We start from the raw sequence: 10,746 nt of genomic DNA, 5'->3' as shown, positions 1-10,746 counted from the left end.
GTGCTTGTCAGAATTGTCTGCATGGGTGGCTGCCCTATGATAATAGTGCTTAGTGTTGTCTTTTCCTGACCTCGCCCCAGTCTCAGGTCCAGTGCGATCGGCTGCTCTAAACTTTCCGTTTTCCCGAAGCTTTGGAACTGGTACCGTTTTCCTGCGAGAAAGGCGGCACAGCCTAGGAATTGGTAAGTGTCTACTCCATAGAGAGGCCAGAAGAGCGGCGTGCTGCTGTCTCTGTGGCGCAATGGGTTAGCGCGTTCGGCTGTTAATCGAAAGGCTGGTGGTTCGAGCCCACCCAGGGACGGTGGGAGAGGTTTTAGAACCCATTCAGCGTTTTCCGTGCTGATTACCATTCCAAGTGTTCCATGCTGATTACCATTCCAGGTGTTCCATGCTGATTATCACCTGTACATCTGCTCCCGCAAAGTTTACCGAACTGCATTCGGGGTCCTATCCCGGATAGTCTTTTTTGTCTGAGGCTTGTCCTGAGGATTCTGGTATTTCCCGGTATGTGACACCGCAGCAGTGAGAAGCTGTCCACCTCTTGTCTTTCCACTATTTGCTAAAAACCACGTGGGCCCAGTCAACCCTTGTCAATAACTGCAAAGCTGTAATATCTACAATAAGGATGATCTTAATATGCAATGGTTCCCTCCTAAGGAACTCAGCATTAATAAGGGGGATTAACAGGCTCCCTGACTTCAGACTATATTACAAAGCTACAGTAATCAAGACAGTTTGGTACTGGCACCAAAACAGAAATATAGATCAATGGAACAGGATAGAAAGCCCAGAGATAAGCCCACGCACATATGGTCACCTTATCTTTGATAAAGGAGGCAAGCATATACAGTGGAGAAAAGACAGCCTCTTCAATAAGTGGTGCTGGGAAAATTGGACAGGTACATGTAAAAGTATGAAATTAGAACACTCCCTGACACCATACACAAAAATAAACTCAAAATGGATTAAAGACCTAAGTGTAAGGCCAGACACTATCAGACTCTTAGAGGAAAACATAGGCAGAACACTGTATGACATAAACCACAGCAAGATCCTTTTTGACCCAGCTCCTAGAGAAATGGAAATAAAAACACAAATAAACAAATGGGACCTAATGAAACTTAAAAGCTTCTGCACAGCAAAGGAAACCATAAACAAGACCAAAAGACAACCCTCAGAATGGGAGAAAATATTTGCAAATGAAGCAACTGACAAAGGATTAATCTCCAAGATTTACAAGCAGCTCATGCAGCTCAATAACAAAAAAACAAACAACCCAATCCAAAAATGGGCAGAAGACCTAGATAGACATTTCTCCAAAGAAGATATACAGATTGCCGACAGACACGTGAAAGAATGCTCAACATCATTAATCATTAGAGAAATGCAAATCAAAACTACAATGAGGTATCATCTCACACCGGTCAGAATGGCCATCATCAAAAAATCTAGAAACAATAAATGCTGGAGAGGGTGTGGAGAAAAGGGAACACTCTTGCACTGTTGGTGGGACTGTAAATTGATACAGCCACTATGGAGAACAGTATGGAGGTTCCTTAAAAAACTAAAAATAGAACTACCATACGACCCAGCAATCCCACTACTGGGCATATACCCTGAGAAAACCATAATTCAGAAAGAGTCATGTACCAAAATATTCATTGCAGCTCTGTTTACAATAGCCAGGACATGGAAGCAACCTAGGTGTCCATCATCGGATGAATGGATAAAGAAGATGTGGCACATATATACAATGGAATATTACTCAGCCATAAAAAGAAATGAAATGCAGGTATTTGTAATGAGGTGGATGGAGTTAGAGTCTGTCATACAGAGTGAAGTAAGTCAGAAAGAGAAAAAGAAATACAGTATGCTAACACATATATATGGAATCTAAGGGGGAAAAAAAAGGTCATGAAGAACCTAGTGGCAAGACGGGAATAAAGACACAGACCTACTAGAGAATGGACTTGAGGATATGGGGAGGGGGAGGGGTGAGATGTGACAGGGTGAGAGAGTGTCATGGACATATATACACTACCAAATGTAAAATAGATAGCTAGTGGGAAGCAGCCGCATAGCACAGGGAGATCAGCTCGGTGCTTTGTGACCACCTAGAGGGGTGGGATAGGGAGGGTGGGAGGGAGGGAGATGCAAGAGGGAAGAGATATGGCAACATATGTATATGTGTAACTGATTCACTTTGTTGTAAAGCAGAAGCTAGCACACCATTGTAAAGCAATTATACTTCAATAAAGATGTTTAAAAAAAAAAAGGGGGGGGGATTAATACAGGAAGAATATTGAATTTTTAGCACGGAATAGGCAGCTTTCTTTCATTGGTATACTCAAGTTCCTAAATAACTGAAAAAATTCAAACAAGCGTCCTTCAGGGATTGCTGAAATCAGACGACAGAAAGCAGAGGAGAGACATATCATTACAAACAAGCAACAAAGTCAGCAGCCTGAGCACTTGTGACAACCCTACAAATCAAGATTTGAACCTTCCAGAACTGTAAGCCAGTTCGGTCGCTAATAAAAATGGATGAGGAGCAATGACTTCATGCACAGATACATACCCTGGAGACTCAAAAGCATAGGACAATGACTTCATGCACAGACACATACCCTGGAGACTCAAAAGCATATCACAGAATTACTCCGATTTTCATTAATGAGCTTCCTTCAAGGACCTAATGTGGCTTACTTATTTCATTGTGTTTCCCTCACTGTCAGTTGCTGTTAAAACATATCATTGCCTCTGCTTTCACCTTAAATAATGCCCACTAGTTTGATGAATTTTTTTCCCTTTAAATATATTTTCTCAGAAGCAAAACAATATACTTTCTCTTCCTTGGGAGAGAATAGACAAATTAGGCCTCTAAACATTTAAATTAATTAAAAATTAATTCCCCAATTAATTTCAGGAAAGTAATAATCACCTGTATAAATTTAAAATAAGAAAATTAAGAATTTCTGGGAAGAATGCTTTACCACTTATGCTTTCAATGTGGTATTTCTATAAGGAAAAATTTTGTTGTTGAATTGGTGACAAGGAACAATAACAGATTTAGCTGTAGATTAAATTAATGGTCTTGATTACTCGGAACAACAGTGAGAAACGAAATGAAATTGATTACAAAGATGACCCTTAATACTTTGAAGCAATTTAAATAATTTATACATTTTATATATAATGACATTTAAAATGTTTATGTCCTGTCGTGTGCTTTTATTGAGGTTACTCAGAAAAATTAGATTGGTTTAATAATTTTGGTCTAAAAACGACTATATATATATTTTCAGATTATGTTATGATGTAGAAAAGAATGGTGGTATAATATACTGTTATATAAGTCTTGGCTTTATTTTGGCTTGAAAATCTGAGTTACGTTGGACTTCCTAAATTTCCTGTACTGGTTGTACTGGTTAAATAAGCAAACGTATCCAATAAGTTTTCAACGACTAATAATTTAAATTTATGTGTTGAAGTATATTAAATATACTAGTCAAGTACATTAAATATACTAATTTCTTTAAAGAGGAATGAATACTTGTAATTCTAGGAACCAGACGACTCAATTATTCCACTTACAATTTTTGGTAAATATTTTTAGGCGTCATCTAGTATATGATTCCATATATACCAATATATGATTCCAAAATTCTCATGGTCCAGCATGTGTCAGCTTGAATTACAAGTTCAAGATCTAGAGTTAACTTTAATCCTTTGACTAACATTAAATTGATTTAATTAACGAATCATCTTTGGTTGCCTGCAAATTCTCTCTGTCTTCGTCCTTCCCGTTTGCCCTAATTTCATGATAGGTCGGTTGACAACAGCGCTTTCGTTGGGGAATGCTGTTGTTTTCTGGGTTCACATATATTTCTATATGTTGTAGGTTTGTGGCTGGTGCTGTGGCTATTCTTATGTGTTCCCTTGACAAAAGTTCAGTAGAGTGGCTTGTGTTTTCACTGCTCTGACATGTCAGAATCATAACCTTCATGCTGCGCACTGCACAGCTTCTGAAACCTTCTCAAAGCGCCTCCTTGCTTCTTGTTACACATTCACTTTTTGCATGGCACTTGCTTTTTATCACAGCAAGCACCAAAATCCAGCTTGGCAAAGACATGATATCATTGAAAAGAATGTAGAATAATCTAATGTTGGCAGATTTTACTATGTAAATTACACCTCAATAAAGCTTACTTTTTTAAAAAAAAGGACAAACAAAACCAAATGTTGACAGGATGGCGAGCACTGGAAATTCTTATTCATTTCTGGAAAGGGTATACAAAAGTTCCACAGGTTGGAAAAAAATTTGGCAGCATCCACTGAGGGTCATACATACACAGTTATATGCTGTGGCCCAGAAATCGTACTTTTAGCTGTGCTATACCTTTGACCTGTGCTCTCCAATATGATAGGTACAAGCCACATGTAGCTACTGAACACTTGAAAGTTGCTAGGGCCACAAGTTGTAATGATAATATTTTGACGTAATAAGTCTCCTAAAACATTCACATAGATGAAAATAGAAAATTCAAAATTCCTTGTGACAGGTTTGAAAACTAATAAAGGGAAACGTCACTCAAATGAAGTCGGGAGACCAGAAGTGGGAGCTCTCATGGGGTACCACTCAAGTTCAAAGACAGGAAGTATCGTCAATTACAAACCCAAACAGAAGAAGCATCAACAGCAAGAATCATCGATTACAGGCCCCAACAGAAAAACATATTCGTTGCATCTCCTGCAAGAATTCAGCAACTTGGCAATGAGAAACCGTCATCACCCTGAACTTTCACTTTTCTCCAATGGACTTGGGTTCAAAACAACCTCCCTCAGCTTCCTCCTCTTTCTCTGTAAAGTAAGTTTCCTTCCTCTCCTTTGTTTGTGGGACTTGCCTATGGCTTTTGCTATAGCTTGCTTGTCCTGAATTGCAATTCTTCCGCTATTCCTGAATAAACCCTTTCTGCTGGAAAAAAACAAAAAACAAAAAACCCCCCAACTTTTATATATTTTTATTTTTATAAATTTTTAAAATTTATTTTGTTTATTTGTTTTTGGCTGCGTTGGGTCTTCGTTGCTGGGCGAGGGTTTTCTCTAGTTGCAGTGACTGGGGGCTACGCTTCATTGTGGTGGCTTCTCTTGTTGCGGAACATGGGCTCTAGGCGGGCAGGCGTCAGTAGTTGTGGCATGAGGGCTCAGTAGTTGTGGCTCACGGGCTCTAGAGCGTAGGCTCAGTAGTTGGGGTGCACGGGCTTAGTTGCTCCACAGCATGTGGGATCTTCCCGGAACAGGGCTCGACCCCGTGTCCCCTGCCTTGGCAGGCAGATTCTTAACCAATGCGCAACCAGGGAAGCCCCCAAAAGTATTATTTTGAAAGTCAACACTGGCATTATTCTCTTGGAATGGGGTGCCCTAGAAAAATGTGTATGTCCACCAAAGGTCATAAAAAAATGTTCGTACCATTTCAGAATATCTTCAATTGGAAACAACTGAAATGTCCAACAGTAGAAAACTATGTCGAGTTATATTCTTACAAGGAATACACACAGAGACAAAGAACTACGTGAAAAATAGGGTTAAATTTCATAGACATAATGGTGAGTGAAAGAAGTCAGACCCATGCCCCTCCAACCCCCCAAACCCAGTGCATGCCCTGTGATTCAATTTATGTGAAAGTAACAGGCAGAGAGGTTGGGAGGGGTATGTGTGTGATTACTCTGAGCTCTTGCATGGGAAGAGTCATGAGGAAGCCTTCTGTGGTCTGGTAATTTTCCATACCTTAGTTATTCAGGTTGCTTCAGCAGTTATTCAGGTTGGTGTACACTGGTAATGGTTTGGGAACTGTACACTCTTAGTACTTTATGCATATTATGCCTCATTTTTAAAAAGTTTAATGCCACTCGGTTACTGTTAAAGTGATGTTGATACTTTTTCTTCTGCTTTGTCCTGGGCTAGGAGGGAAAGTAAGTTCAAAGTAGTTAGTGTGATATGTTTGCTGTCCTCAGATTTTTGGCTTCCCTTCACTATCGGATATCTGACTACTTACTCATGTGCTGCTCACAACCATTACCTTAAGCTGACATTCCACTGTTAATACTGTGTCAAAGAGAGAATCAAGTGTTCATGACCAAATCTGCTCTTTGAAGAATAAATATGAGTCAAGGAAGGGGGTGGGGTATATGAAATTGAGAAATTCTGATGAGGAAAGTAGTTCAATTAGGCTTAACTCACAGGTGCCAAAGGGGGACACTGGCAGGTAGTACACAAAGAAAAGCCGCCACATGCATTTCACCACTGAACTCTCAAGAAGTTTTGAGCATCCACACATAGCCAAAAGCGTTTACCTGATTAGTTCGGAACTTCACTAGATTAACCCGTCCAGAGTAGCTGTTTGATGGCTTTCAGCTATCTGTTCCTCTAGGAAAGGGAAAACCCCCCTTTCTCAGGCTTTGTTTGTGTGTGCGTGTGTGTGTGTGTTTCCTCTCTTCTCTTTTCTGGCTCTTTTATAAATCCTGTCTTTGTTTAATGACAACATCCTAATAACTGTTTCCCATTTTTATTAGTAACCATGTGAGCTAACTCATTCAAAATCTCTTTACTACTTGAAGTAAGTCAGAAAGAGAAAAACAAATATCGTATATTAACGCATATCTGTGGAACCTAGAAAAATGGTTCAGATGACCCGGCTTGCAGGGCAGAAAGAGAGACACAGATGTCGAGAACAAACATATGGACCCCCAACGGGGGGAAAGCGGCAGAGGGGTTGGTGGTGGTGGGATGCGTTGGGAGATTGGGATTGACATATATACACTAATATATATAAAATAAGTATTAAGAACCTGCTGTATAAAAAAATTTTTTAAAAGTCAAAAAATAATCTCTTTACTACTAATGTTGAAGTATGATTTTCATATTCACATCTGTATACACTATGTTGGTAGCTTTGAAATCTATTCTTGGGTGGAGACTGCCATGGAAAGGGAAAGTTTAGGCCTTAAATGGTTGGAAGATAGGTCCTTCTTAGTCTTTAAATAGACAGTTTCCAGTTAGTATGTGTTTAACAAACTCATCGTCATTCTCTCTGCGTCTAACGTCGTTGCTTCTCCAATGGTCCTCTTTACTCTTTCTCCTCTTCTTCTTCATTTCATTAATGAGTTTGGCGAGGTTTGTAGGCCTACCTTTCAATCTTCTTTTCCTTTTGAAATCTTGGAGGTTGAACAAGGAAGGGATGCAAATCTCAGTGAAGTTTTCTCAGTTACCCGTGAGCATGGTGGCCAAGGGGAGGGGCTCTGGAGGCAAACTGCCTGGGTCTGAGTGCTGGCTCTCACTGTCACGGGGGTGAGACCCTGGAAAGGTTAGCTCAGCTTTTCATGCCTCAGTGTTCTCATCTGCAACAAGGGGTGGTAAAGTCCTACACTATCTTCCAGGGTTGTTATGTGGACTTAGTAAGTTATTCCACAGTAAAGCACTGAGGAACAGTGCTGGTCACTGAGTAAAGCTCGAGAAAGCTGGTATTATCGTTATCATGAAGTCTTTTATTTCCCCTTCTAACTGTACCACTGCTGACTTTCAACATGCCCCAGAACAAATTGCGATTGTTTAAATGTTTAGCTGACCTCTTCTCCCTCATATTAGTGACCTGCATCTGGAAAATTGGTTGGTTTGGACGGTGATCTAACCGGTGATCGAAAGGCAGTGGGGGACTGGATCCAGCTTCATCAGATTCTTGGACCTTGGGCAGGCATGACGATCGTTTAGCTCATGGTAGACGATCTCTTGCACATGTTTCTACAGCAAGAGCTTTTCATAGATAGTCAGACATACCTTAAGTATTATAAGAAAAGTGCAAGTGTGTACCAGTGACCTGTCTTTTTGGTTGTTGTTGTTTGAAGAAATCAAAGGAAGAAAAGAGAATTTACCTGGAAGTTGTAGATTTCCTCCTTCAGGTACGACGGAGTGTTTGTAGCAAGCTAGCATTCACCCTGAAAACGACTCAATCAAGTCTGGATGAAAGGAATTCTGTTTGCAGGCTTTGGAGAAATGCAGCTAGGACCCACAGGATCCGCTCCAGAGAGAGAGAAGCTCACTGGAGTGAACCTACTTCTCTACCTTTTCCCCTTAGGCCCAAAGGGCACTTGCCCGAAGCCCCGGCTCCCGCGGCTTCTGGGAGCTGAGGAGTCGGCAGCGGGGGCGACCCCTGCACTCGGGGGCACAGCCGTGGATCCGCGGACTCTGCGGTCGGTGCGGGAGCCCGAAGGCCGGCTGTGGGAGGCTCGGGGGTCCTCCCTTCGGGGCCGGCGAGGAACCCTGAAAGCAGGGCCTCTCGGAAGCCGCAGTCTCCTTGCCTGAGAGATCTCGGGGCTTCAAGGTTCATTCTTCAGTTGAAAAAGTTGGCGACTCGGATAGTGGTGGCAGGACCTACGGATTTCAGGGACGTGCCACTAAGGCGGTAGCACCCGCCGTGTTTCCGTAGTGTAGCGGTTATCACGTTCGCCTCACACGCGAAAGGTCCCCGGTTCGAAACCGGGCGGAAACAAACGTCCTTCCTTTCTGAAGTTTTTACCTTCCCATTCAAAAAACCCAAACGGGCGAAAGGCAGGGGGTGAGGCAGCGGGCGCAGCCTCAGTTTCCATCCCCAAGGTACAGGGCAGGAGTTCGCTTACTGCCTGAGAGCCTGCTCAGCACCAGGAACCCGCCCTCCTTTCTCTGCTCTGAGGCACTGCGGAGGGCAGGCCACAGCCAGCTAATCCAAGTGGGCAAAGGACCAGGCTGACTTCGGGTCATTTTTACATCCGGAAATCCCCTCACCTACTAAGCAGGCGCCTAAACCTCTTCCACGTGTTCACACGAGTTATGTCTCTGAAAACCAAGGAGTTCATCCCTGTGAAGCACACTTGGCTTTCCCCCACCTCGGCACACGTACGCAACAGTTTGATTTGCGTGACGCAACAAAAGAGCCCGAACCCAACTGTGCACCGGGGACCCGAGCCAAAGACACAGAAATGAACAACGTCAGGCTCCACGAATTGAGCCGGTCGCGGAGGGGAAGGAGCCCGTACCGGTGCCGTCTCCAGGAGAGCCCCCAGAGCCAGGGCAGAGATCAGGAAGTGGACGGATCCGCCCATCACCTGCTGACATCCCAGTCGGCACCTGACTCAAGGGAAAAGCGAGGTTCAGAAAGAGAGCAGGACCTTGGCTCGGCAGCACACAGCGCTGAAGCTAGAGCAGGACGGACCTTGGGTCCTGTCTCAGGGCCCAAGGCGTCGCCCAAGACCGTAGAGGCGAAGGGTGATGAGCAGCCGGGCAAGGGCTGGGAGCCTTGCACAGCTGCATTCAGCCCTGGGCTTCTGGGAAATCTCCGTTCCTGCGCTCCGGGTCTCTGAAGTTTAATCTTGACTTTTACCATTTGCATCTGGAGACGCTACGTCGGGGCTCCTCAATGGTTCCCTGGTGGTCTAGTGGCTAGGATTCGGCGCTTTCACCGCTGCGGCCCGGGTTCGATTCCCGGTCAGGGAAGCCTTTGTAAACATTTTTTTTTTTTTCTTTTTTTCCCCTTCAGCGTCTCCACTGGCAGGAGTCTTCCTCTTCCTGCCCCGACCAGAGCTGTGTTTTGCTTCAAGGTTCAGATGCAGAAGAGCTTCTGCACTGAGTCCCCAAATGCCGCTGAGTCCCGGCCTCAGGGTCCTTGACGTCGCGCAGGCTGGAGGACGTGAGATGTAAGGAACAGCCTGGGCTGGCCGGCTCTCGCCTCGGCTCTTTTCTCCCTGCATGGTACAAACCCGAAGTCTTATTTACCGCGTTCTCATCCCAAGAGAATCGGGGACTCGAGTTCCAAACATTCATTAAGAACCCAAACCAAAGCCCTTTGAAACATACAAGAAAGTTGCAAGAGTAATAACATCGTATATTCTGTACGTAAGTGCACAGTAAACATTTTCCCACGTTGGGTTTCTCACTCTCTCTCCGTATATAAGAATGGCGACACCACTTGAGAGCTCCTTGCAGACATCTCCACTCAAGATTGCTCCTTTCGTTTGGCGTGTCTCTGAAAGGCAGCTTCTGCGGGACTTGTCCTCCAAGACCAGGGGAAGCCTCTGTCCTCGCGAGGAGGCCCCCTTGCCCTTTCAGGAACCTGAAATCCGTTCTCTTCAGGCTGTAGAGAAGCTTCAGGAGGAGTTTTATTCAGCTCCCCCCCGCCCCCGAAGTGCAGGCCAGGCACGTTCTGTGCTAGTAGGAATCCCCCCGGACCGGCTGCCCTCCGGTCTCCTTCCCGGTTGCCTTGGCGGGCAGTGGGGTCTCGGGTCAGCCTGAGCGCTGGAACCGCCTACCTCGGGAAAGGCCCTTCTGGGAAGTGCAGCTGCCCCTTGGCTGTGGCCTGGATCTCTGTGCCCTGCACGGAGCGTAAAGGGTTCTGACAGGACACAAAGGGGACGAATCCTTCCCTGTAGTGAGTGGGAGGATGAGAGGACCAGATGGGAAATGCGTCCAAGGGAGGGGGGAGTATTCTCAAGTGCTTGTCAGAATTGTCTGCATGGGTGGCTGCCCTATGATAATAGTGCTTAGTGTTGTCTTTTCCTGACCTCGCCCCAGTCTCAGGTCCAGTGCGATCGGCTGCTCTAAACTTTCCGTTTTCCCGAAGCTTTGGAACTGGTACCGTTTTCCTGCGAGAAAGGCGGCACAGCCTAGGAATTGGTAAGTGTCTACTCCATAGAGAGGCCAGAAGAGCGGCGTGCTGCT

General features: G+C 44.4%; 2 non-coding genes across 2 annotated transcripts; both read left to right on the top strand.

The window, feature by feature from the left end:
* The first annotated feature begins 227 nt into the window (after window positions 1-227).
* On the top strand, window positions 228-301 carry TRNAN-GUU (transfer RNA asparagine (anticodon GUU)). The gene has a single exon. It is a non-coding gene; the product is annotated as a tRNA-Asn (tRNA).
* Window positions 302-8,472: 8,171 nt separating this feature from the next.
* Window positions 8,473-8,545, top strand: TRNAV-CAC (transfer RNA valine (anticodon CAC)). The gene has a single exon. It is a non-coding gene; the product is annotated as a tRNA-Val (tRNA).
* Window positions 8,546-10,746: the final 2,201 nt, after the last annotated feature.

This window comes from Eubalaena glacialis, unplaced genomic scaffold (assembly GCF_028564815.1).
Source record: "Eubalaena glacialis isolate mEubGla1 unplaced genomic scaffold, mEubGla1.1.hap2.+ XY scaffold_827, whole genome shotgun sequence".
Lineage (NCBI taxonomy): Eukaryota > Metazoa > Chordata > Mammalia > Artiodactyla > Balaenidae > Eubalaena > Eubalaena glacialis.
This window is presented reverse-complemented; position numbering and strand designations above follow the sequence as displayed.